The following is a 27,636-nucleotide window of genomic DNA, read 5'->3' as shown; positions in this document are numbered from 1 at the left end:
GAATGAAGCATAAAGTGATATTGTAAATTACAAATCTTAGTAGTGTGACATCTTGTCTGGAGAAAATGGGGAATAAAGCTTTAAATATATGTTGTGTATTCAATTTATCATAACAATTAGCCAAATAATTGATTGTATTATCAAGAATAATGAGAACGTACTTGCCTATTTAGTGGTGTATAAAACAAGCTGAAGGTCAGAGATCAGGAAATTGATTCCTCAATCTGGAGGAGTGGCATGGAGTAGAGACGAGGTTCTGCTTGAAGAATTGTAGTCCCAGTACTGGAAGGTTCAGTTTGGGCCTTTATGTGTTTACTAGGGTAGTAACTGATTTCAACAGGCCATGTACAAGTATAGCACTGAATGTGGCTAGAAGGAACATCAGACAAAGATTTTATTTTATAGCGAAATAAAGAAGGCCAGCCAAATCCTGTAGCTGTAAACTGAATTGCTCTGACTGTTGTTAGAAGGGCTGTGTTGCACTGAGTTTAAAAGGAACAAAACTGATTGCTTTACCTCTGTGGACTAAAGAATTGAAGACAAGATGCTGTGCAAGTACTTTATTTTTGAATGTTACTGTGCAAAGCCAAGAAGGCTGTTTTTGTTACATCTTTTCAATAAACCTGTGTAACAGAGTGGTTAAAAATCATGAACTGGTGGTGTGTGCACAGGCAGTTTTGCCAGAAACTTGCCAAAATACTGTTCCTTGCAGCCAAATGTTTGGACTGTTTGATCTGCTTTTGTCCGGAATTTGTAAGCCATAGATGTTTTTAGCTGACATGACTGGAGTTTGATTTCCTGCTGCATTCCTTTTCCATCCATAACCATGGAGGAATTACTGAAAGACTTACCATCTCCTAAGTATCAAGTAATGAATTAACTTGTTTCAGATGCAGATGGAGGGGATCACATGTCCAGATTTTCTTCCCTTAGTACTGATGGAAGCACAGGTAGTAGAAAAGGTATGAAATCTTGATACCTATGCCACAAATGAACCTGTCCCTACAGAGTATGATAAAAGTGAAGCTGAGGTTATTAAGTCAGCATTATATCACTGTATTTCCTTGTATAACCTGTGTATTTCTCCATGGCATGATCCATAGCTGTGGACCAGATACCACAGCTCTGCTAATGATGCAGTGTATTGTGCCTGGCGTTGTCTCAGCTGCAGCTCCTTTGTCTTTCCCAGTATCTCCTTCCTGCTGTGCATCTCTCCTCCTAGTATTGCCATCATGGCACCTCTGCTGAAGTCTGTATTAAGTAGATATCCACTCATTTTCCTCTTCTGTGTTTCTGTTTTTTTTTCACAAGGGATGGGATTGATTGATTCATGTTAAATCTACTGCTTTCACAACTTTTACATTAATGTATGCTTAATAAATGTATTACCTGCACTTGAAACTACCTGTCTTGTATTTTTCTTTCATTCTGCCATTTTTTGTTTTTGTATATAAATTCTACTTATGTATCTGTCCTCAGTGTGGTATTATAGGTTCATAGGTTCATAGGTTCATACTAGGCTATCTGCCCGAGGACATTTATAAGCCTAGCCCATAGTTTTGTGGCTTAAGCCACCCCTTTTGTATGGGGAACTATACCCATTATTTTGCTGTGCCTCTGTCTAGCAGTGACACTGAGGTAATCCCTGGAGTATATCTGCGATCTCCCATCCATTGGTCAAGATTTCTCTTGAACAAGGCCAACGAGGTGCTCTGCCTCACATATACCGGGATTTTGTTCCACAGCATAGGGAGTCTTTGGGTGATGAATCTATCCCTCCAGCACGTCCTATTAATAGCCATGTCGAGGTTTAAGTCTCCCGCCCTTGTGGCTCTGACGGATCTAGATTTTTTGAGGTGAAGCATATTCATCAACTCTGGGTTTGACATGGCCTTGTATGTCTGGCAAAGGTCACCTCTGAGCAAGCGGTAAGCGACTGAATAGAGCTGGAGTTCTTTCAGTCGGACAGCATAGGACAGATGTTTGAGACCCTTTATCCTTTTGGTGAGGAATTTTTGTGGCCTCTCTAGCTGCTGCAAGTGTCGGGTCAGATACATTCCGAATGGGGCATTGTACTCAATCATTGGTCTGATGAGTGATGAGTATAGGGAGACTATGACCTCCCTTGATCTAGATGTGAATCCCTTCATGATGAGGTGGGCAATGTAGAAGGTCTTCCTAACTACTTTAGCTACATGGGTGTCGAATGACAGGCTACTGTCAACCTGGGTCCCCAGGTCCCTGATAACTTCTTCTGTGCTCAGAGGATTACCACCTATATGGTAGCTAGGGGTAACCTTGTTTTTACCGAAGGGTATGACTATGCATTTTTTGGCATTTAACTTTAGGCCATGGCTCTGGCACCAGTCATCCGTTTCTGTGAGACCCTTCTGAAGGATATCTGTGTCAGATGTGTTTTTGACTACGGCACCCAGTTTGCAGTCATCTGCAAACTTTGTCAGCCATAACCCTCCTGTGTTTGCTTGTACTTCGGAAAAGTAGATGCCAAACAAGAGTGGGCCCAGGACTGAGCCCTGTGGGACACCACTTGTGACAGGCTTTGAGTCTGACATGGCGCCAGCAACTCTGACCCTGTGGGTTCTGTCACTCAGCCAGTTTGCAACCCATCTTGTGATGTATGGGTTAACATTTAAGCTGATGAGTTTTTCAATGATACCCGAGTGGGGTATTGTATCGAAGGCCTTCGCCAGATCGAGGTAGGCTGTATGGACTGCCTTTCCCTCATCAATGGCTTTGGTGACTGTTTCGAAAAAGTCAACCAAGTTTAAAAGGCATGATCTGCCTTTGACAAAGCCAAACTGGGTTGGATCCAAAGTCTGCAAATTCCCTATGTCTTTATTTATGAGGTCCATTATGATCCTCTCCATAGCTTTGCAGATAAGGCTTGTCAAGCTAATGGGCCGGTAATTTCCAGGGTCTGTGGAGGGACCGCCTTTGTGAAGTGGGACCACAGTTGCAGTGCGCCACTCCCTGGGTACGTATCCAGAGGTGAGACTATGATTAAACAGCTGTCCTAGCTGTGGGTTTAGTTCCTCATTGAGTTCGTGGAGCACACAGCCTGGGACACCATCAGGTCCCATGGATGCTGTGTTTTTTGCTTTGGAGAGAGCAGTTCTCACTTGGGTGTTTGAGATGTTTGGGGGGCTGCAACCATTTGGTATAGATATCTCTCCTTTTTGGGGGGAGGGGGGGGGAGTTTGCACTGAACCTGTCAGTCTGTATGTTGGCAATGTCTGTAGGATCAGTAATCTTCACATCATTTTGAACTAGTTCTGAGCATATCTGGGAGTTTCCTCCCAGGTTTCTAACATAGCTAAAGAAGGCCTTATGATTGTCCTTTGAGTCTTTAGCTATTTTTCTCTCAAAATTTGCTTTGGATGATTTTATGAGAGCTCTTAGTTTTTTACTTATAGTGATCAAGGGTGTCTTACCTTTTAAGGATTTTGCTCTATCTTGTAGTAGCTTCCTCCTTTTGTTGTAGAGTTTGTTTATGGCTGGGGTCCACCAGACTGGACGCTTGCCCTTGGTACAAAGAGTCTTTGTTTTGCTTGGGATTGCCTTATCCATGCAGTGCTGCAGGTGCTGGTAGAAGGCATTTGTAAGTGATTCAGCGGCTTGAGTACTGTTTTCCACGGCTCGGGGGCCTTAAAGGAGACCACACTAGTCTTTAGAAGTGTGAAGTCGGCTTTGAGAAGTTTTTACTGTGGTCTTTTTATTTCAGGTGGGGTGGGATGAGGACCTCCAGCAAGATTAGTTTGTGATCTGATCTCACCAGTGAGGGGTATACTTCCGGTGTTGAACATTGTGCTCCCATGTTCGTGATGATGAGATCAAGTATGTTTTCTCCTCTTGTGGGGATGGTGACTAGTTGTTCCATGGCATTTGAGTTTATGAATTCCAGGAACTTTTGGGCTAGGGTGTTTGGGCTTGAGTAGTGTTCCCAGTCTATATTAGGGTAATTGAAGTCACCTGGTATGATGGTGTTTGGAGATACATTTATCCCCTCCAGTGTTTTCAGGAAAGCCATGTGAGGTTCCTGAGTTTGTGAGGGTGGCCTGTAACATGCTACAATTTGCAGAGCAGTCTTGCCTATGGTTAATTGCACCTGGATGGTCTCCGATGCATCGTGCGTTGCCACCAGTCTTGAGGTGTGGGTGTCCTTGATGAATATGGATACCCCCCCTCCTTTCTTGGTATTGTCCGGATTTTGGGGCCGAACGCATGGTATGAGGTAAAACCTGTTAGTGCTGGGGTGCTCTCAGGAGCCTTGAACCAGGTTTCTGTCACAGCACAGACATCGATGTTCTCCATACTGAGAAGGGACTCAAGTGCGTGCATTTTGAGATTTAGACTTCTGGCATTGAGCAGCATTACCCTTAGTTTTTTTCCTTTTTTGTGTTCTAGGGTGGTAGGTTTAGAATTTGAGCCTTGCCTTAAATAGGCACTATGGGGGTGGCAAGAGCCTTTGCCAATATCCGGAATCCCAGGGGTGACAGGTGCAAGCCGTCCCTTGCGAAGCAGCGTGGCATGTCCAGCATGTCATCCCAGGCAGACAGACATTGGATCCCCTTTGAATGACACCAGAGTTTAAGCCAATTGTTAAAGCTGATCATCTTATCTCTGTATTGTGGCATCATTCTTGGTGAAGGTAGGATACTGCTCAAGGTCAGGGTCATACCTGCCTGGGCTACATAATCAGAGAGCTCCTCAATGTCTTTTTTCATGTAGTCCAAGGAGGTACGTCTCAGGTCGTTTACACCAGTGTGTACAATGACTGAGTCGTATTTGTACCTGCTGTTGAGAGACCTGAGTGCTTGCGTTATGTGGCGGATTCTAGCGCCCGACAGGCAGCTTACTGTAACTCTCTCCTTACTTAGTCTGGTGAGCGGGACGTCAGTGTGTCTGACTATGGAGTCACCAATGACTAGTGTGTCTGGCATTGTGTTTGGCCTTAAGGGCTGTGACTGTTTGACACTCTGACTGTGAGGTCTATGTGTTGCAGGTGTTGTGTTCTGAGGTGGTGGTTGTTTGGGTGTCTGCTTTGGTGGCCTCTGCTGTTTTGGTAGATTTCTGATCAGAGCCTCCGAGTATGTCTTTGTGTGTTTATGTGTATGATTTGAGGTTGTGATGGTACTATGTGAGACTGGGTCTATAGTGTGTGTGGTAACCTTCTCCTCCTGTCTGGTCTTGCCAGTCCTAAGTTGAGAGAGCTCAGCCTCCAGTTTGGCCGTATAGTTGCATCTCTCGCATGTATTTGTGTTTTGTGGGAGGAGGAGAGGGTTGTCTGTGTACATGAGGCAATTGTAACATTGCCTCAATATTCCCAGGTTCACCAGCTGAGCAGGAGAGGATACTAGCAACTGATCCCTCGACATGCTAGAAGGACTAGACAAAAAAAACTTTAAAAAGAGATTCCGGGGGATGTGGGTGTCCGAGAAATGGGGTTTCGCCTTTTTGGGGTACTATCTATAACAAGAGTGCTGTATCTTGGTGATAAGTACTGTAGGAGCAAGTGCTAGGTTTGACACATACAGAATAGGCTACTTGGAGTTAGGTAGAGATGATCTTTTTAGTTATAGGATATGCTGATTAGATCAGTAGTATAGTTCGAGGAAGGTAGTTTTAAGGGAAAATTTGAAGAGTGGACTTTAGGTAGCCCTAATAGTTTAAATCTGCTTAACCGGCGCTGCCCTAGTGTGCAACGGTAGCAGCTCCGCGCTAAATCGCGCAAACGCGCGTTTAGCGTTTTTTATATCAGGGGGCTGAAAGAAGCTAGGAACTGGCCCAAAACGACCAATAAACTACAAGTTGCTGGCTGAAACCTCACAAAACTGGACCAACAGGCAGCTCAATGCTTCCCACTCCCACTGGTAAGCAAGGGAACTTCCTCTCTTCCAAATTAGGTAAAGAATCAGTAACAGGAACTGCAAACAAAGCCCAGGGATCAGCAAGCTCTGAAACTTTTCTAGCTCAGTAAGGCGGGAAAACAAGAGATTTTTTTTGTTTTTTTTTTCAGAAAACAAGCAGAAACAGATACAGTAAACACTTATAAATGCTATAAATCGGCTATCACAGCCTACACAAACAATTTGCAACAGTTACAGATTTTAAAAGTAACAAACTGAGAAACAAGTGCAATAACAGAATAAATGCAGAATAAACAATAACAATGTATCAGCAAGCAGGCGAAATACAGTTGCTAGATAAATAGAAGTGGAAAGCCACAAAAAATATACTTAAATCAGGTAAAGTCGCTTTTTTAGCTCTCTGAAGCTTGGATTACTCTGCTGGCCACCACGAGGATCTGTGCTGAGTAGGTACAAGCTAAAAAACGCGTCTGGGTTGTGCCTGCAATTAATCCACTGACATCAGTGGACTGACCTATTCAAATATTTAATGTAAAGTAAAATAAAAAACAATTATGGACTGTCCTGGCATGGTGTTAGTAGCCTTTTCCACCTGTTTACACATGACAGTGTTGCGCAGCATGGCATTTAGTACAAATATTTAACTTCCTGTGTCTGGGCTTTATTCTAGGATCCCATCAATGAGATTTAGAGTGTAGAATCTGCCCTTCTGTAGTCCAGAAACTCTTTCATGCTGAGTAAGGAGAAAGTCACAGTGAGTTGGCAATTAGAGGCCAGGATCTGCCAAATAATGTGAACACTCAGGTAATTGGACTGTAAGTACCAGTATGGCTCAGTCATATTTCATAGGTGTGCACTAGGCTAATGGCCCTGGGGCCTTTACAAGCCTAGCCATAGGATTACCCTGGCATAGTGCCACCCAACCTTAGTTCCCAGTGCCTCTGTCAAGTAGAGCCACTGGTGTTATCCCCGGGGTGAATTTTCTATTTCCCAACCACTCATCAAGATTTCTCTTGAAGAGGGTCAGCGAGGTGCTCTGCTTGACATGTATGGGAAGTCTGTTCCATAGCATGGGCAGTCTCTGGGTTATGAACCTGTCCCTCCAGCATGTTCTATTAAATGTGGTAGTGAAGTTGAGGTCTCTGGAGCGTGTGGTGCGGAGGGATTGGGATTTCTTTAGATGTAGCATTTCTAACAGAGCTGGTTCAGACATGGCTTTGTAAGTCAAGCAGAGATCACCTCTAAGTAGGCGTTATTTGACATAGAATAGTTGGTGTTTTTTGAGTCTGTCCATATAGGACAAGTGTTTAAAGCCTAGGATCCTCTTTGTGAGGTACTATTGCTGCCTCTCCAGTTGTTGCAGGTGTCTAGTGAGGTACATGCCAAATGTGGCATTGTACTCGATGATTGGCCTAGTGAGGGAAGAGTAGAGGGAGACAGTGACCTCTTTCTTCCTGGATGCAAAACCTTTAGTAATGGGATGTGCCACATAGAAGGACTTTCTGACCACAGTGGCAATGTGGTGATCAAAAGAGAGGTTGCTGTCAACTTGTGTTCCCAGATCTCTTATCACGTCTTCTGTGTTCAGTGGACTACCATCAGTGTGGTAATTCATGGGAACCAGGTTTTCCCAAAGGGGATGACGACACATTTTTTGGCATTGAGCTTAAGGCCATGGTTCTGACACCAGTCATTGGTCACAGTGAGGCCATTCTGTAGGATGTCAACGTCACTTGGGGAGTTAATAATAGCTCCCAACTTGCAATTGTCTGTGAACTTTGTCAGCCAGAGTCCCTTCATATTGGCCTGGACTTCAGAGAAGTAGATACCAAACAGGAAAGGACCCAAGACCGAACCCTGTGGGACTCTACTCGTGAAGTCAGCTATTTTCACACTGTGGGTTCTATCTGTGAGCCAGTTTGTAACCCACCTAGTGATATAGGGGTTGATGCCAAGCTTAGTGAGTTTTTCTATGATTCCTGAGTGGGGAATGCTATCAGAAGCCTTGGCCAGATCAAGGTAGGCTGTATGACCCACCTTGCCTTCATCCACAGCTCTGGTGACTGACTCAAAAAAGTCAACCAAGTTGAGCAGGCATGATCTACCCTTCACAAAACCAAACTGTGTGGAATCCAGAGTTTGGAGATTCCCTGTATCCTTGTTTATTAGGTCCATGATGATGCGTTCCATAGCTTTGCATATCAGACTCGTCAGGCTAATGGGGCAATAGTTCCCAGGGTCTGTAGTCGCTCCTCCTTTGTGGAGAGGGATGACTGTAGCAGTGTGCCATTCAGCAGGGACAATTCCTGAGTTGAGGCTGTGATTGAACAGGGCACACAGGTGAGGTGCCAGTTCACGCTGTAGTTCATAGGTTCATAGGTTAGTACTAAGCTAACTGCCCTTGCGAGCCATTTTAAGCCTAGCCAATTATCCCTTGTGAGACTCAAACCCTGCACCTTGTGTTTGTAAGGCAAACACCTTAACCATTAGGCCACCCTCCCGACCCATATCATGTGGAACACAACCAGAGATATTGTGACGTCCCATAGAAGCTGTATTTTTGACCTTGGACAGTGCTGTTTTAACCTGTGCAGCAGTAATACTGGGTGCATAGCAACCTACTGGTATTGTGATTGGTCCTTTGGAGGGGGGTAAAGTTGGCACTGAATCTGTCGGCCAGTACACTGGCAATATCTGTTGGCTCAGTACAGGAGGTTTGTGCAGTAGCTCAGAGCAAATCTGGGTATTGCTGTGGGGATTCTTTACATAACTATAGAAATCCTTGCGGTTGTCTTTACTATCTGCTACAATTCTGTTTTCATACCTAGCTTTAGAGGATTTGATGAGGGATCTCAGCTTTTTGTTGCGGCAGATAAGGGAGTTTTTCCAGTCTTGGGACTTCACCTTATTCCACATCAGTTTCCTCCTTCTGTTGTAGAGTTTGTTTATGGCAGGGGACCACCAGATTAGCTTCCTTTTTTTGGAGGAGAGTGTCTTGGTTCTCTTGGGTATGGCGAGATCCATGCATTTGTGTACGTGTTTGTATAGTGCATTGGTGTATGATTCTGCAGTCACACAACTATTCTCCATTTGCATGGGTGCAGTGAAGTTAGCCATCTCTGTTTTTAGGATCCCAAAGTTAGCTTTGGAGAAGTTTTTCATGGTGGTTACCTTTGTTGGGGGGGTGGGAGGGATGTGGATTTCCAAGGTGATTAGTTTGTGGTCAGATTTAACCAGGGAGGAGCTGACTATTGGTGTAGAGCAACGGTCGCCCATGTTAGTAATGACCAGGTCAAGGATGTTGCTACCTTTAGTGGGGGTAAGAAGGAGCTGGTCCAGGGCAGTGGAAGTAATGAACTCCAGGAAATGTTGGGCAAGTGTATTGGTACATGAGTAGTTTACCCAGTTAATGGAAGGGTAGTTGACGTCGCCTAGTAAGAGAGTGTTCGATTGGACCCTAATATTCTCCAGGGTGGTTAGGAATGTGGAGTGCGAGTCTTGGGACATGGTTGGGGACCTGTAGCAGGCTATGACCTGAATTGCTGTCTTACCCAATGTTAGCTGCACCTGAAGTATCTCTTATGAATTATGTTGGGCTACCAGTCTGGAGGTATGCACATCCTTTATGAATATGGAAACACCACCACCTTTGGAGCTTCGGTCTAAGTTCTGGGGCTGAAAGGTGTGGAAAAAGTTATAGCCTGGTAGTGCAGGGGTGCTTTCTGCTGCCTTGAAATAGGTCTCTGTTACAGAACAAATGTTGATGTTCCCCATTTTAAGGAGTGCTTCGAGCAAGTGCAGTTTGAGATTTAGACTTCTAGCTTTGAGAACATGACCTTCAGATTGCATTTGTTTGTAGCTGTTACTGTGGTAATTTGGTCTTTGGAACACCACCTAAAACGGCACTATAGGGGTGACAAGAGCCTTGGCCAGTATCCGGTAGCCCAGGGGTGACAGATGCATGCCATGTCTGACAAAGCTTTGTCCATGTAAGTGAGACATGCCTCCCTAGAATAAGTGAATAGAAACATGTTGGAGTTTTTGGATTACTTATCCCAGCTCGCTGTGAGCCTAGCACTGAGCAGTATTCTGTCTTCTACAAGGATGATGCCACAATGTGAATAGAAGATAATTGTCTTTAATGATTTGCTTAGTTTTTGGTGTCACTCCTAGGGATACAGTATTTGTCACCATGGGAGGATATGTTTAAAATGTGGTCAAAACATGCAGTTTTGCCAGAGATGCTCTGCACCTGGCCCCTCTAGGCTTTTGAATATTGGCTAAAACATTATCCCCCATTGTGCCTTTTTTAGGCAGTACCAAACTGACAAACCTTCTGACAAAGCAAAACCAAAACCAGGAGTCTAAACAAGAAATGCCATTGAACATAACCCACCCCTCAAATATCACTTAGGGAACAGATCTTTAATGCGCACCCCCCCCCCCCCCCAAGGCCAAAAATACTAAATCGATGGGCCCCAGTATCCCAGGATGCCAACTAAATAGCATGAAACGTGACCAGTCAGGACCGCTAGAGTCACTATTTAACTGTAGCCTCCAAATGGGCATTGTACCACATGAATGGAGAACTGCAGAGGTCAACCCTCTACACAAATCCAGGCCATTTATGAACTCTAGTAATCACAGATCCATGAGTCTGAATAGTCTCATATACAAAGCTGTGGAAAGAATTGTCATAGAAATAATTATCACTGACATAGGCAAGCTTCATACACTGGATTCAACCCAAACTGGTTTATTCAAGGTCAAATCATATCTGCTCAACCAGATGGACTTCTTTTGATAAGGTCACCAAAGCAATGGATGAGTGTAAAACAGTGCATACTGCCTACCTTAACCTGGCCAAGACATTTGATGCAATATCACATAGTAGACAAATACATGGAAATAAGTGTAAACCATTATATCTCCCACTGAATAGTCTGGTGGCTCTCAGAGAGGACTCAAGAAGTTAGGATAGAAGAGTTGCTCTCTATTGTCCCCAGCAGCTGCAGAGGAAGTGGTAATCCTCAGTACATAGTGGCTGTAGGTGCTAAACCAGAGGGATCTAAGGAAAAAGATGAGTGGTCTGAGGAATAAGCTATGGCCTTAGCAGAGTCACCCACCTGCTGCTAGGGCAAACTGCTAGCATGCTGTGGTGGCAAAGACTGTTTGCTTAATTACTTCTTTTTGTGGCTGGATAAAGGACCAACAGTGGGAGTGGTAGTTTGTTCTCCATTTAAGCCAAAATTTGTGCCTCTTTCCCAGGGGAAAAGCAAAAAAGGCTGGTAAAAATTTTAAGTCTTTAAAAGTCACTTTTTACAAACAGAAATATGATAAAAAACACTTTAAAACACTTTGCCAACCCCAAAAAGTAAAATAAATAGTTTCTCTACAAAGAAAGGTTTTCTATTACTTTAAACAACTTTTAAACTGACAAGTAAAAAGTGCACTCCCATTTTAAAAGAACAGTTAGGTCTCATGACAGTCCATTAAAATACAAATGCCTACCTTAAGAATAACTTTCCCAAACATCCACAAAGAAGTTGGTCACTAGTGGATTACTTCAGTGCTCTGTGCTAGGTCTGCTCCTTTTTGGGATCTACTTCTTTAAAATCACTGCTAACATCAGGGGTCTCTGGCTGACCAAGTCTGCAGACAGTTGCAAATTAGGTGCAGTCTTAGAATCCCCCCAAGACAGTAATATCTCCCAAGAAGGGCTGACTCAGACGAATAATTGGTGGTAGAACCACAGTCTAAAACTCATTGACAAGAAATGCATAATAATATCCTTTGGGAAGTTGGCTACCCCTGGAAACTACCTCATTGATAACATACACACCCTCAGAATAAACGCAGTGGTCATGGATTTGGGGACACATGCAGATAATAACCTGGCCTTTGACCATCCTTTGTCAATAGTAGTAAGGAAATCGTTCTATGTTGATCAACTTATAAGCAAGGGCATGGCATCTAGATGCATGGAAGTCATCATTCCACTGTATCTGGCCCTGATGAGACTAATCATTAAATACAATGCCCCCCTTCTATATGCACCTGACCAGGCACATGCAGTAACTGGGACGTCCAAAGTGGTTCCGGACAAAAAGGGTACAGAATGTAAACAACACATTCTACATGGATTGCTTCAAAAACCTATTCCTGTACTCAATCTCTTACAGACTGTTGAGGGGCAATCTGTGCATGACGTACAGGGCATGCTTGGATTCCACTCTGATGGACCTTTGCATATCCACAAAAGAGATAGCATCATAATTACCACATCGAGGGAATTAAACATTGATTTTGATATAAATAGGACATGTTGGAGAGACAGATATTGTATCTCAGAGACTACCTCTTCTCTGGAACAAGTTTCTCCTCCATGTGAAGCAGAAATGTTCATCATATTGATCATTACTACTACTACCTTAGCTATATGGGTTATATCCTGCCAATGATGTAGCAGCTTTCCATCTTCTAAAGCTTTAATGCACCTTTCACATGCTCAAACCATCAGTCTGCTCAAGCTTTGGGCATCAAGACCTTCAGAGCTTTACTGCCATGAAAGAGAATGTTCCTCTGAAGGATTTCAAGGATTGATGTTTGGTTTCTGCTGTTCCTTTGCTGGGCAAGATAAGTTCCCTTTAGGGGAAAAAACATTCCACATTATAATATTGTATCTGAAGTTGTTAATCTTCTTCCTATTCATCACAGATGGCTTAGGTTCTGAGCCCTCGGATCCGAGTTGGCGTTATACCAAGCTTGCGTGCACCAAACACTCTTGAGCTAAGCTGCTACCTGCAATGCCCTTCACTCAGTTACCTCAGATCTCATTTACCGCACAGCCATATAGCAGCGTTTCACCGAGCTCTCCAGTTAAGTGTTATATTTTTCAAATTTTATAAGTACTTGTGAGTTCTTTCTGTCAAATTATTATTTTTCTCTATTTTCACACTCAGCTCTACCCACAGGTATCTCTTTTATCATACCATTGTTGGTATTTGCCCTTTTTACCCTTGTGGTATTCCCAATACTATTGCTGGTATTTCCCTCTCTCTCTAACTTTTCTTTCTAGTTAGCGTTGTATGTGTTATTGTTATGTCTGAAAAGAAAGGGACTACGGGGTTTAAACACTGCTCTTCTTGCCGTGGTAAATTCCCGAATAGTGGTCTTCCTGAGGAATGTTTGCATTGTTTGGGGATTCCACACTTATCGACGAAACCACCCTGTGACATTTGTGCCAGCTTCAGTCAGCGGACGCTGAATGAAAGACGAAACAAGTTAATCCTCAAGGGCCTGCTTCCTTCTCCTTTTTCGGAAGCTATTTCTGTGTCAGAGGTCTCATCCCCTCCTTCTGTGGGCAAAAAAACGTCCTCGTTCTGACCCCTCTTCACCAGCCAGTGATAGGGGCAAGACTCATAAGCACAAGGCCCATAAGACTTGTACTGAGCATCTAATCGCCTCCTCAGCTCTGACCACCTCAGCTCTGAGTTTGGCTCCAGTGGTTCATTCAGAAGTTGCCATGATTGCCTTGTCGGCACCGGTTCCAGCACCGATGACTACGGCTCCCACTGCAACTTCAGTTTCAGTCAGTTTGCCTGCCTCTACCTCGGCACCGACGTCCCCCATCTCCGCTCCGACATTGGTTCCGACAACATCTTTGGAGCCGCTATTGACCTCCACCCCAGCTGTGACTTCGGCTCCAAGCCCGTTCTCGGCTCTGATTATTCCCCTGCTTCCGGTTTCTAAACTAGCATCCTCAGTGCCATTTGTCAGTCCACCATGTACTCAGCACTCGCAGTCTGCAGGTCCATTTGCCAGACAAGCCTTCAGCCCCTTTTTGGACCAGCCAGATTCCCCCTCAGGGGCATCGGTAAGGTCCTCCAGGGGCCTATCTGAATTGGATGTGGTACGCCTGTTTGATCAGCTGCTGACAGCCAGGGGAATTACAAATTTTCCTAGAGCCCACACTACTCCGGATTTTGAGACCATTGCCCCGGCGACCCCCACATATTCTCCTCCCTTGGACCCCTCGGTTCCGAGGCTCATGTTTCTGACTTCTACGAGGGAACCCCTTGCCTCGGTGCTGACAACGACTGTGTCTGAGGCTCCGAAGCCTCTTTGGGTGTGAGTTCCTTCGGAACCCTTCCTTCCTCAATCTTATGCTTGGAGGGTGGAACCCTCAGTTCCAGCCACAGTTCCGGTTGTATCACTGGTTCCATCTTTGGGACCGAGGGTGACTCCCACCCTGGTTTTGCTTGAGGCTCCGTCCCCAGAGCATACCGTGTGGAGCGGGGTGTGACTCTGGTTCCGAAATTGTCTTCTTCGGTTCTGGGCTCCCATTCCTCTTCAGCCGGGCCTGCATTCCAGGTGATGGAGAGGGTGCTTGCTTCGAGCAATCCTCCTACGTCAGAACTACCACCTGTTCCCTTTGAGCTGCAGCTATCAAAGGCCACCCCCCAGGACTCCAAGACCGTAAGACCCAGGAAACCCCTGTACAGGGTATTTCCCTTTCTGAATCTTCTTCAGATGCTCCCACTGAAGAACTCCCTCGCAAACGGGCATGTGAGAGGAAACACATGGACTCCCCAGAGGAGTCCCTCATGGAAGATATGGACTACGATGATGGGGAAGGGTCCCCATGGTCACCCTCTGACAATGTTTCATTTGGAGACATCCTGGAAATCTTGAAGCAGAAGGGTGACTGGAAGCCCTCCAACCCTTCCTTGGAGGAATCCATATTCCTGCAGGCCTTCTGATCTTGGCCCTCTACTTCTTGGGTGATGCCCCCCCCGCCGATGAGTTAGTTAAGCTCATCGTGCAGTGGGCATGGAAGATTCCCGACACCGTTGAGGCCATCCCCAGAACATTAGATAAGATACTCTCCCCTCCAGAGGATCGACCCCATTGGTCTAGAGGTTTGCCAGTAGATGCTATGGTGATGGCGGCAGCCACGAAAAAGGACCTCGCGGAGATAAGTCCTTCTGTCCACCCACCCAACAGAGAGTCCCGGGTGGTGGACAGGTTAGGGAAGCAAATTTTTGCTTCAGCGATCTTTGCTGTTGGGTCTCTGAATTTTTTGGCACATTTTACGAGGCTCCAGAGCGATCTCATTACTGAGCACTCTGGAACTCTCGCGGGTCAGGTTTCGGATGGGGCATGACATAAAGTTGCTTCCCAACTTGCCACCCTAGAGTCAGTTTCCAACTCATCCATGAGGTTGCTGTCCCACGCAACTGAAGGAGCGACTAGAGCTGCGGGTGCAAGCGTAGTTATGAGACGCCACACCTGGATGCGCATTTGTGACCTGGCAGACTCCTTCAAGTCTTCCTTTTTAAACGCCCCTATCGAACCATCAGCTCTGTTCAGTTCTAAGGTCAAGGACACATTAGCCAGGTGCGAACAAGATGGGAAGTCCTTGTCTGCCATGGGTCTATGTTTTTCCAAACCTCAGCGTTCCTTCTCCAGGAACCAGAGGAGTTGAAAGATGTGGCACAAAAAGTCTCAAGGTCTGTTCCGTGAGGCACGTGGTGAGGACTTCCCTAGAGGCAGAGGGGGTTCCAGTAATGGAAGATGCCCCTTTCGGGGCAGAGGGGGTCCCTGGAAATCATGACTCCAGAGATTCTTTCTTGGGAAGACCATATCAGTGCTCCTGAAGCACTTCTCGATTGCTTTCCTCTGGAAGCAATCAGGGCTCATTTCTCTCTGCACCTAGCTGCCTGGCTCTCTATTACAAATGATCAATGGGTGCAGAGAATAATTTCCAGAGGCTATCACATCCCCCTAATATCTTACCCAAGACCTCCGAAATCCCTTCCCCAATGTTCCACCCAGTCAAAGGGAGGAGGCAGCTTCCAAAATAAGAAAGCTATGTCAAAATTGAGTCATCCAGCAGGTTCCCCCAGACCAGTGCGGATCCGGTTTTTACTCAAGATTCTTTTTAGTGCCAAAAAAGACCAGGGACTGGAGGCCCATTTTGGATCTCAGCCAGCTAAACAAATCAGTGGTTCAGACCAAGTTCCGCATGGTCACGATTCAATCCATCCTCCCTTTTCTTCGGGAGGGTCTGTGGATGTGCTCAATAGACCTCCGGGATGCATACTACCACATCAGAATGGACAAACGCTCCAGGAGTCTCCTTCGCTTCCGGCTGGGAGCCAATCATTACCAATTCAGAGCCCTGCTATTCAGTCTCTCAACGGCCCTCAGAGTGTTCACGAAATGCCTAGCAGTGGTCACAGCTCATCTGAGACTTCAGGGATTCCAGGTGTTTCCGTATTTAGATGACTGGCTCCTTTCCGCCCCCACCAAGCACCTCCTGGTCAGGGCCCTCCACTACACTCTAGTACTAGTGGAGTCGCTGGGCATCACCATTCACTGGGAAAAATCCAGCCTTCAGCCCTTACAACAGTTGGAATTTATAGGGGCAGTACTCAACACTCAAACAAGTCTGGTCTCTCTTCCCTCTCACAGGCTTCAGAGATTAAGGGCACAAGTTCAAGTGATACTCTGTTGAAGAAGGTGTCTGCAAGGAAGTTCTTCAGGCTCTGGGGTCTATGGAGGCGGTCATCCCAATTGTTCCCCTAGCCAGATTACATATGAGACTGCTACAATGGCTCCTTCTGTCCCAGTGGATATCCAGTCTTCATCACTTGACCTCACAGATTCTCATCACCAACTCCAGTAAACAACATCTCCTTTGGTGGATGAGTACAGACGAAAATCTTTGGTGTCGCCCCTTCCAGGCTCCCCAACCCAGTGCCATGGTGACCACAGATACTTCCATGATAGGGTGGGGGGCCACTTCCAGGGAAAATCAGTCTAAGGCACGTGGTCCAGCAATAGAGGTCAACTTGCATATTAATGTCCTAGAGTTAAGAGCGGTGCTATTGGCGTTGCAAGCATTCCATCCACTCCTTCTGTCAGGAATGATTGCTGTCCAGTCGGACAACATGTCCGTTGTTTGGTGCATAAACAAACAGGGAGGGACCAAATCTTACCCCCTCTGCCGTGAAGCCATGAGAATCTGGCAGTGGGCGATAGCTTCCAACTGCTTTCTAATCACAACGCATATCCCGGGGAACTCCAACGTCATTGCGGACAGGCTGAGCAGATGCATCCTTTGTCCTCACGAGTGGTCTCTCAATCCGAGTGTGACGGCAGAAATCTTCAGCCACTGGGGCAAGCCATGCTGCGACCTTTTCGCCTCCCCCTCAAACACAAAATGCAGCAGCTACTTTGCCCTCTTTCCCCCTCACAGGGAGTCACAGAAAGATGCTTTGACTCACAATTGGCTCGCAGGTCTCCTTTATGCTTATCCTCCAATACCTCTGATCCCTTTTTTCCTAATGAAAGCTATCCGGTAGAGAAGCAAAGTGATCCTCATTGCCCTGTTCTGGCCTCATCAAATGTGGTTTCCCTTCCACTGACCTCACCTGTTACAACCTCCTTGGATCTGGGACACTCGTCAGGACCTCATATCTCACCCACAAAGGCTGACTCCTCCGAATCTTTCCACTCTCAAGCTGATGGCTTGGCTCCTCCACTTCCATTAGTTGCCAGGCAGGACATCCTCTCCTCATCTGTTCGTGATATTATCCTGGCCTCCCACAAACCATCCACCAGAAAACTTTACAGGGACAAATGGAAAAGATTCTCTATCTGGTCGCATGATCAGATGCTTAATCTGTTTTCAACTCCCGTAGCTACTACTTTTCATTACTTTTCTGAGTTGTTTGACAATGGTGCATTAGCTTCCACCATTCAAGTCCATTTAGCAGCTATTCCTAACTTATTTCCACCTGACTTTGCAAGAACTTTCTCAAGGGAATTTTCCATAGCAGACCTCCTGTCAGACAACCAGTGGAGGCATGGAATCTCTCCCGGGTTCTCCAGTCTCTCTCTCTACCCTCTTTTGAACCTGCTGCGACACGTGATTAAAAATTCCTGTCATGGAAATTCTTGTTTTTGGTGGCAGTCACTTCAGCCAGAGGAATATCTGAGTTGCAAGCCTTATACATTGAGTTCCTATCTGATCTTCTATAAGGACAGAGTATCACTTCGTACTAATCCATCCTTTCTCCCCAAGGTGGTTTCTGACTTTTCTATTAACTAGTCCATTGAGCTCGGTGTATTCTTTCCAAATTATTCAAACAAGGGAGAATACTGCCTGCATTCATTGGATGTTCATAGACAACTACGTTTCTACCTGGACAGAACCAAGTCCTTTCACAAGTTGGACCAACTTTTCATTTCCTTTTCTGGTCCTAGAATGGGATGTGCAGTATCTAAAGTTACTTTGTCAAAATGGCTCAGGGATTGCATTACCTTCTCATATTTGCTTATGAATGAATCTAGTCCTGCTCAAATCAAAGCTCACTCAACTAGGGCTATCGCAGCGTCTGTTGCCTTCCACTCTAGAGCCTCCATGGATGACATCTGTGCAGCAGCCATGTGGGCTAAACCCCATACCTTCATCAAGCATTACAAATTGGATCTGATCTCCAGGGGAAGAGTGGCCTTGGCTCAATGGTTCTCAGGAATGTTCTTCCATAAGGGCCACCCAGGTTCTCCAAGTAGCTTGGGATTCTGTCCCATCAGTGATGAATAGGTAGAAGATTAACAACTTCAAATAAAGAAGTTATGTCTTACCATAACGTTTCATCTGAGTTGTTGTTCTTCTGGTCATCACACCCTCCCACCGGCCCCCACCAAAGGCTCCTGGCGGATCTTCTGGGTCTTTGTGGTGTTTTAGGGTTTCTGCACTGAGATGGCCTCTGACTTTCTGTTTCTTCTATATGTTGCATGCAAACTCAATCTGAGGTAACTGAGTGAAGAGCATTGTGGGTAGCAACTTAGCTCGAGAGTTTTTTCTGGTAAAAGAAAGAGGGATACTGCTTGTATTGAAGAGATTCAAGATTCTGAATCTTGGCTGGAAGATGAAGGGTGCAGGGTTTTTTCCTCAGTTTTCTGATTCAAACTCAGAGGAGAGCTCAGTTTCTGATTCCCCTATGGGGAATTCTCCTTTTCTGAGACTATTTCCAGAATGTGGGAGAACAATGAGGTTTGTCAGCCCCACAAGGGAAATCCAGTGAGCTGTTATTTGCAGTCACTCATTCCTACAGTTCTATCAGCTTTGGAGGATGTATATCACTGCCTAAAAGTTTTCTTTAAGTCAGCCACTTGCTCTAAAAAAAGCAGATAAAATGTATAACGTTCCTCAATATTTTAAGATTTTGTACAATCATCCCCAACCTGATCCAGTGGCTATAGCTTTAGTAATCCTACTGCTGCTTTCCAATACTACTGTCTCTGACAAGAATGGGAATATTATTGATAAATTTGGGGAAAAATGTATACTTCTATAACTCTGATTTTCAGAATTATGAATTGTCAGGCTTGTATATTAAAGTTTATTCTGACTAATTGTGAAAGTACGAGGAAGTTTGCAGTTGCTTCTTCTGAGGAAAACTTACTTTAAATAATTTTGTTTCATCCATTGTTCAAGTCACAACTCATTATTTAGTGTGTGAATGGCTCAGCCAATACTTCTTCCAGGGCTATCTCCACTGATACTGTTGTGAAGTTTTCCTGACTGTGTTCTCAGAACCTCGCAGATGATGTGAGAAATGAGCTTTTTTATTCTTTTTTGGATAGAGATGTTCTTGGTTCCTCTGCTGCAGAGGTTATCAAAAAGTGTGATGAAAGGTGTAAGTTGATACAGGGATCTTCCAAGATTTTTCGGCCCTCCGTTTCCAAAATTTCTAAAAAAAAATCCTCTAACCCCTTATCCAGTTTTGCCCCCCCCCCCCCCCCGTAAAAAAAAAAAAAAAAAAAAACAAGGACAGTCCAACAAGTCAGAATCAGTTTTTATGGGGTCTTGCCCCCCTTCGCACCCTAGCAGTCCCATTTTTCTTCCCGAAAGTCTGAATCTCCACTTTTCTCCTTGGCAGCAGATAGTTTCAGACAATCAGACAAATGGTTTATGAAGACTATTCATCAAGGTTACAGATGGCAGTGGGAGAAAACCCCTCCTTTTCAGGGAGTAATTCCTCATCCACCAGACCAGACTCTTTCATTTTCCCTGTCATAATCACATGCTGTCCTATAGAGTGATAGCTCTAGTTCCTCCTTCCCAGGTTGGGAAAGGTTTTTCTTCATAGTTGTTTTTAGTGCCAAAGAAAGAAAATGCTTGGAAACCAATTCTGGATCTTTTTTCTTATACCTGTTTGTGCTAATGCCCACATTCAAAATGCTGCCACATCAAAACCTGTTACCTCTCCTTCCTCTTTCAAGTTTCCTGGTAACAGATTTAAAATGTTTCTTATCACATCCGTATTCATCCAGACTTCAGATGCTTCTTAAAGTTTTTTTTTCTGGATAACCTTATCAGTTCTGTGCCTTACCAGTTGGACTATCCACTGCATCAAGAGTATTTGCAAAGTGTCTAGTTTCTGTTTTAGCTCATTGCAGGCTACAGGGTATCCACATTTTTCCATATTTAGATGACTTGCTTATCTTAGCAGAGTCCTTTTCAAAGTGTCATGAATCTCTTACTTGGGTGAGAGATCTCTTAGACAATCTGGGATTCCAAGAGAACATTCAAAATTTTTTTTTTTGACTCCTTCACACAGGACTGTGCTCTTGGGGTGTCAATAGACACCTCAGTTCAAAGAGCTTTTCTTCTACAGAAAATATATATCTATTTCTAAGGTTTTCCACTTAGATTTCAGTCACTTTGGGGGAATACCTCAGGATTTTGGGTCTCATGGCATCTATGATTCTCATCCACAGAAAAAAGATACAATGGTATCTGAAGTCTCTTTGGTCCCAACATCTTTTCAAATCATGTGTTGGTGTTTGTTAGAAAAGAAATCACCTGGTGGAGACAGCAAATGTCCCTAAAGCCAGGTCTTTTCTTCTCCCTCCCTATTTCAAAGCAGTCTCCACAGACGGTTTGGACTTTTGCTTGAGGAGCAGTTTCAGGAGGGATAAAAGTGTAAAGAGTGTAGGTCACCAAGGACAGATGCAAGCACATTACTATAAAATAGATGCTTGCCCTGATCAAGTCACTCATCTCTCTGAATCATCTTTGGTTCCAGGACATTTTCAAGTTATTACAGACAGTACCACAATTATGTGTACATCAACAAGTAAGGCGGGACCAGGTCATACCCCCTTTGCAGGATAGCCATGTCACCTTGGGATGTAGCTTCACAGCACAGTCTCACTCTACAGGCAACCTGCATTCTGTCAGAGCAAAACTGTGTGGCAGACAAGCTGAGCAAGACAAGGGCAGACCCTCACAGATGGAAACTAGATCAGGAGTCTTCCAAGATTTGACACATCTGTTGGGAGTTCCTCAAGTAGACCTGCTTGCCTCCTCTCTGAACTATCAGCTGGCAAGATTCTTCTTGAAGACAGTGCAAAAAGGCCAGGAATACAGATGCATTTATTTTTCCTTTCCTTGGGCAGGAATGTTCTTGTATTATTTTCCACTCTTTCCACTGATATCCAGGTTACTTCAGCAGATTCAGAAGGAATCCCCAAGGTCATTGTGGTGACTCCCTTCTGGCCCTGGCAGCTGTGGTACTCCCTTCTTTTGGAATTGGCCAGGGGCAATGATGACAAGCTTCCTCGCAGAATTGATCTACGCATAAAAGATCAGGGGTGTTTGCTACACCCTGACCCCAGTCAACTTCAGCAGACTGCCTAGATGATAGCGTCTTAATTCCCTTTAGACACCTGTCTACTGGGGATGTGCAGCAAGTACTGATGGAAGCAAGAAAGCCTACTACTAGAAAATCATATGTTAGTAAATGAAAAAGTTTTCCTAGTTGGTGCCACCAACCTAACCAGTACCCATTCAGGGCTAGTTGTTCTCTTGTTTTACAATATTTATTGCCTTTCTTACTCCTCCATCAATGTTCATTTATCACTTATTTAAGCATTTCTGCCTATGGATCCTCCTCTTTCAAGGGATGCATTCTCATGTCAAAATGTTTTTGAAAGGAGTTTTGCTTTAGAGGCCTTCAAGAAAACTGGTAGCCCTTCCTTGGGATCTTAATTTTGTGTCAGAGAAGCTAACACTTACTCCATTTACACAGTTAATCTAGCTAATGTAAAGTTCTTAACATGGAAAACTCTCTACTCTTTGCTCTGACCTCTGCAAGAAGAGTGCCCGAGCTGAAAGCCCTTATGGTGTGTCAACCCTATCTCATTTTCCACAAAGACAGGATTTATTTGAAAACTACTCCTTTTATGCCTAAAGTTTACTTATGCCAAACTGTCTCTGTCCCTATTTTCGTTCCTAAACCTAAAAAATGAGGAAGAAAGTATACGGCATACTTTAGATATCCACAGACAACTTGGGCACTATCTTGACAGAACTAAGTCTTTCTGATCTTGGAATCAATTGTTTTTTTTTTTTTCTGAAGGTAAGACTGTGGACAGGAGTGATTTATTGGGCTTAGCTCAGTTCAGGCTGTTGACCCTTCTAGTTCATCTGTTTCTAATAATAGAAACAGGGGATTCTTCATCTTCTGAAGATGACTTTCAACGACAAAATGATTGTGAAGGGGCAGATTCTGTTTTGTTGCCTCAGGTTTCTGCAGAGAAAGTATTGTTTCTACCAGTCCCTTTGAATGATTCTATTTTTTCTGAAGCTGTTTCCATAATGAGTCAGGTATATCAGGGGAACATAATAACATTCCACAGTCTGTAGAAAAAGTATTATGATTTATTGCAAATGGATTTTCCTGAACCTATTCCAATTGCTCCTGTACTTGCATCATTGGAGGATGTTTGTGACAGCCTGTAACTTGCCCACCATCCAGCCTGCTGCTCAAAAGAAAGCAGATAGATTGTATATAGTTCTAATCCCAGAGCAGGCCCAGCAGCTATTGTTCTAGTTAACCCAGATGCTGTTAAACATCTGGTTAATGCCAGTCCCTCTCCTTCTGACAAGGATGAGAAGACTTTTGATAGATTCAGGAAAAGTGTATTCCTCTGCAACATTTCTTTTAGAATTCAGGACTGTCAGGCTCCTGTGTTAAAGTTTATGCATGTCTCTTTTGTGAACATGAGGAATATTATGGCATCTGTTTCTTCTTCTGAGAAAAATTAATCTGCATCTGTGTCTCAGTTGGTTACCCACTGTTTAAAATGAGCTTATGACTCTGCTCGTGCCACTTCTAGGACTACTGCCACTGGAATTGTCATGAGGAGGTTTGTTTCTAGAGGATGTTAAAACTGAAATTTTGAGTTCTCCCTGAGAGAGAGATTTAGTTTTTGGACCATCTGCTACAGACGTCTTTAAAAAGTATAATGAGAAAGCTATGCTTATTCAAGGTATTTCCCAGATTTTTTCAGCCTTCCTTGCACAAGTTTACCACAGTTGCAACATTTTTTCCAAAAAGCAAAATAAGCAAGCACAGTAAGCTGCTGGTAAGCAAACATTTAAAAAGCAGTGGCAGGGAGGTTTCAAAAAGAAAGGAGGAACCTCTTAAAACAAAGAGCAGCCTAAGAAGCCTGAATGACTATCCATAAGACTCCTCTCCCCCTTCCCACCCTGGCAAACGTTTAATCTGTCCAGAAAGTCTGAAACTCCATTTCTTTAATTGGCAACAGGTTGTTTTGGACAGATGGGCTCTAAAAGTAATATAGCAAAGTTACACATGGCAGTGGGAATCTGTCTTTCCTTTTCAATAGATTCCCCATCATCCACCAGACCAAACTCTTATTTTTCCTTGTTTCCTTCAGCATCTGCTGTCTCAGGGGTGATATAATCAGTCCCCCTTCCTCAACTAGGAGAAGGATTTTATTGAAGAATGTTTCTATTGTTAAAGAAAGAAGATTCTTGGAGCCCAGTTCCTTTCTTTTTGAATTTCTTTGGCATAGAGTAAGTTCAAATCTTGGTACCCCTTATTCCCCATTTGACTTTTCTAGTGACCTTAGATGCAAAAGGTACATATCATGACAGTCCTGTAGATCTAGATTTCAGATATTTCTTAAGATTGTGTCTGAATCACTCTTACTTGTTCTCTGCAGTACTCATTAGTCTGTTCCAGGCTTGAAGTGTCAGGAATCTGTCACCTGGGTGAGGGGTCTCCTACACAATCTAGGGTTCCAGGAGAACATACAAAAGTCTTGTTTGACTCTTATCACAATATTGTTTTCCTGGGGTGTCTCCTAAATACTCCAGTTCAAAGAAGTTTTCTTCCACAGGAAAAAGTAGTTTTGTGTCCAGATCTGTTTCTGTTTTTCCACTTACACTAATGTCTCAGCAATGGGCTCATGGCTTCTGTGATTTTCATGATTCCTCTTGCAAGACTCCACATGAGAAAATTCCAGTGGTACCTAAAATCTATATGATTACAACAGTAACATCTCCTGATATTCCAGATTCCAGGTTTGGAGTTTGTGAAAAGGATGATTCAGTGATGGAGAGACAAAATCTATCATTATGCAGATCTTCCATTTTCCCTTCTACCCCCAGCAAATTCAGTCACAATAGACACCTCAGACTTTGCTTGGAGAGCAGTGTTTGCGGTGATAAAAATGCAGGGTCTTTGGGACAGACAAAAACAGACCAAAACACATAAATGTAAAAGAGATGTTGGCACTTTTTGTTATTATTATGCTGTCAACTCTGTCAGTCCTCTATTGTCTGCAGGACTATTGCAAGTGTTTACAGACAGCACCACAGTGATGTGGTCCATAAACAAACTGGGGAACCAGATCTTAACCTCTGTGCAGACAAGCCTTTATAGCCTGGGATATAGCTTTTCAGCACAGTCTAACTCTGCAGGCATCTTACATATCATCAGAGCTTTTTTCAGATAAGTCTGAGCAGGACCTAGATAGACCCTTATGAATGGATTTTAAATGGAGGGGGTTCTCCGGGAACTGGTCCAGGATCTTTTCACCCCCTCCAATCACAACAATCAGTTGGCAAAATTCTACTCCATGTCTGCATACAAGAAGCCCTGGAAGACAGATGTTTGTTTCTTTTCCCTAGACAGGAATGTTCTTGTATGCTTTTCCACCTCCACTAATATTCAGGATCATTCTGGAGATTAAGAAGGACTCTACAAAAATCATTATGGTGACTCCCTTCTGCCTCAGACAATAGAGGTCTTAATTTCTTCTGGAAATGGCTGGGGCAATGACTACAAGCTTCCTCACAGATTGGACCTACTCACACAGGACAGGGAGGTGTTTGATACATCCTGACTTCAAACAACTGCAACAAACTGCCTGGACGATAGAATATTAATACCTTTTAGTCACCTGTTTTCTGAGTATGTGCAGCAGGTATTAAAGGAGGCAAGAAAACCTGCTATTAGAAAATTGTATATTATTAAATAGACAATATTTTCTAGTTCAGGGCTAGTGTTTCTGTATTCTACATTATTTGTGTGAGTTAATTGTCCTCTGGCCTGTCTTCCTCCTCCATCAAGGTTCATTTGTTGGCCATTTCAGCTATGGATCCCCTTCTTTCAATGCAGTCTCATGTAAAAATGTTTTTGAAAAGGGTATTACATATTAAGCCTCCTAAAAAACAAATTGTTCCTCCTTGGGATCTTAATTTTCTGTTGGAAAAACAAACAGTTGCAACATTTTCACTAGCACATCTGGCTGAATTGAGGTTCTTAACATGGAAAACAGTGTTACTGACTGCGCCATCTGCAAGAAGAGTATCTGAGTTGCAAGCTCTTATGCTCAGTCATTTGAGTCAACCTTATCTCATTTTCCACAAAGTTAGGATTCCCTTGATCACTAATCCCTTATTTATTCCTAATGTGGCATTCGAGTTTACTTTAACCAAGATATCCATCTCCCTGTATTCTTTCAAAGACTTAAAAATGAGGGAGAAAGGATACTCCATACCTTGGATGTCCACTGACAAATCGGGTACTGCCTTGACAGAACAAGCTCATTTAGAAACTCTGATCAATTGTTTGTTTAGTAAAGGAAAAAAATAGGGCACCCTGTGTCAAAGCAGACTGTTTCCAAGTTGTTGTCTCATGCTATTACCTTTTATTATACCTTTATCTTTGGCTTTTTTGAAAGGGTTAGATTCTAGAAGCAGTGACTTGATCCTCTGTGCATTGTTTACAAAGCCCAACAAACTAGATTCCTTCTCAAGGTCTAGAATAGGCTTTGCCAGCAACATTCTCCAGAGGCTTTTGGTTTCCCTTCCTACCATCTCCTCTCAGTTATTCTAAGTAGCGATAATCTACCTTTTGTAGCTTAGGCTACTGCAGCAGTGATATTTATGAAGAACATGGTACAGTTGTGTAAGAAATGTTATTGTAGCAGTAGATGTTCACTACTGCACTAGACGTATTCTCTCTCTCTCTCCCCCCTTTATCCACCCACTTTTTTGTATACTTTTGTTTCTAGGGTGAGGATATATGTGTGTCTCTGTATATGTGTGTATATTTGTTTGTGTATTCATAGCATTGTCCTTGCAGGGCTTTAGCTTCCCTCCCTGTCTCTATGGGCATGAAACCTCTGAATGGTTTGGCACCCAAACTTCTCTCTTTAGTCAGCTTGTGCTGACTAATGGTTTGGGTATGTGGAAGATGCCCTGAAGCTTTGGGAACTAGCTAGCTATAAAATATCCTTAACAGGTTATAACCTATATAGGTAGGGCTACTGCAGAAGTACATGAAAATGTACTCCAAGTGTAAGTTTACTTACACAACTGTACTTTCACTCTTTTAAACAATTTCTGATGCAAAAACTTATTATAAACATGTTGAAATGCTTTGAGTAAAAGTGCATGGTTTCAAATAGCATCTAAGGATAAGTGTCTGAATAATAGGCTTTGATCACCCAGTGATAATTCATCACCAAAGACTGAGGAAAAGGAAATCCATCCAGTCATCCAGTTTATGTTTAAGGAAAGATAGTGGGTCACATTGCTTAACATATACAGGAAGTTAATACGTTAATAGGTTCATAGCTGTCTACAAGGCTAACAACCACATGAGCCTTTTTAAACCTAGCCCTGCATCCCAAGTCTCTGACAAGTTCTGGTACCCTTGGTAAGAGTAAGCAGGGGCTTGGAAGATGAAGCATTTAAAAGTAGTGGCCTGGGAGATGAACCATTTACAGGCTGCATGTGTCCATTAGAGCCATAGGTGTCAAACCAGGGATGAATTTCCTGTTCCCCATCCAGTTTTCCCCAAGTTACACTTGAATTGGTTTAGGGAGGAACTCTGCTTCACATAAATGGAGAAACTGTTCCACAGAGACTGTAGTTTCTGAGATACATACCTGTGTGTCCAACGGTCCTATTTATATCACAGGAAAGGTTTAAGTCTTTAGAACAAGTAGGGCTTATGCTATTTGTTTGATGGATATGCAAGAGGTCCATCAGGGTGAGGGTCTGATAATGCCTTGTATGCCAGACATAGATCTCCCCTCAGCAGTCTGTAGGAGACAGAATACAGGGATAGGGCCATGAGGCAGTCTGCATAAGACATGTGACTTACTCCCTGTATTCTTTTAGTGAGGAGCCTCTGCGGATATTCTGGTTGTTGAATGTACCTGGTTAGATGCATGCCAACTCCACTTATGACTGGCCTCTTTGTGGAGGTGGACTCCCCAGTTCTAACCTCCTGGATCCTGCCCGTGAGCCAGCTGGCTATCCATCAGGTGACATAAGGGTTTATTCCTAACCTCTTGAGTTTGTCAGCAGTACCCGAGTGGGGTATTGTGTGATATGCTTTGACCA

General features: G+C 43.9%; 1 protein-coding gene across 1 annotated transcript in view; it reads left to right on the top strand.

Moving 5' to 3' along the window:
- The window catches only part of FAM20A (FAM20A golgi associated secretory pathway pseudokinase), a 1,212,293-nt gene that overhangs the window by 1,077,789 nt on the left and 106,868 nt on the right, over nucleotides 1-27,636 (top strand). The window lies entirely within an intron of this gene.

This window comes from Protopterus annectens, chromosome 10.part0 (genome assembly GCF_019279795.1).
Source record: "Protopterus annectens isolate FY-2018-M chromosome 10.part0, PAN1.0, whole genome shotgun sequence".
NCBI lineage: Eukaryota > Metazoa > Chordata > Ceratodontiformes > Protopteridae > Protopterus > Protopterus annectens.
This window is presented reverse-complemented; position numbering and strand designations above follow the sequence as displayed.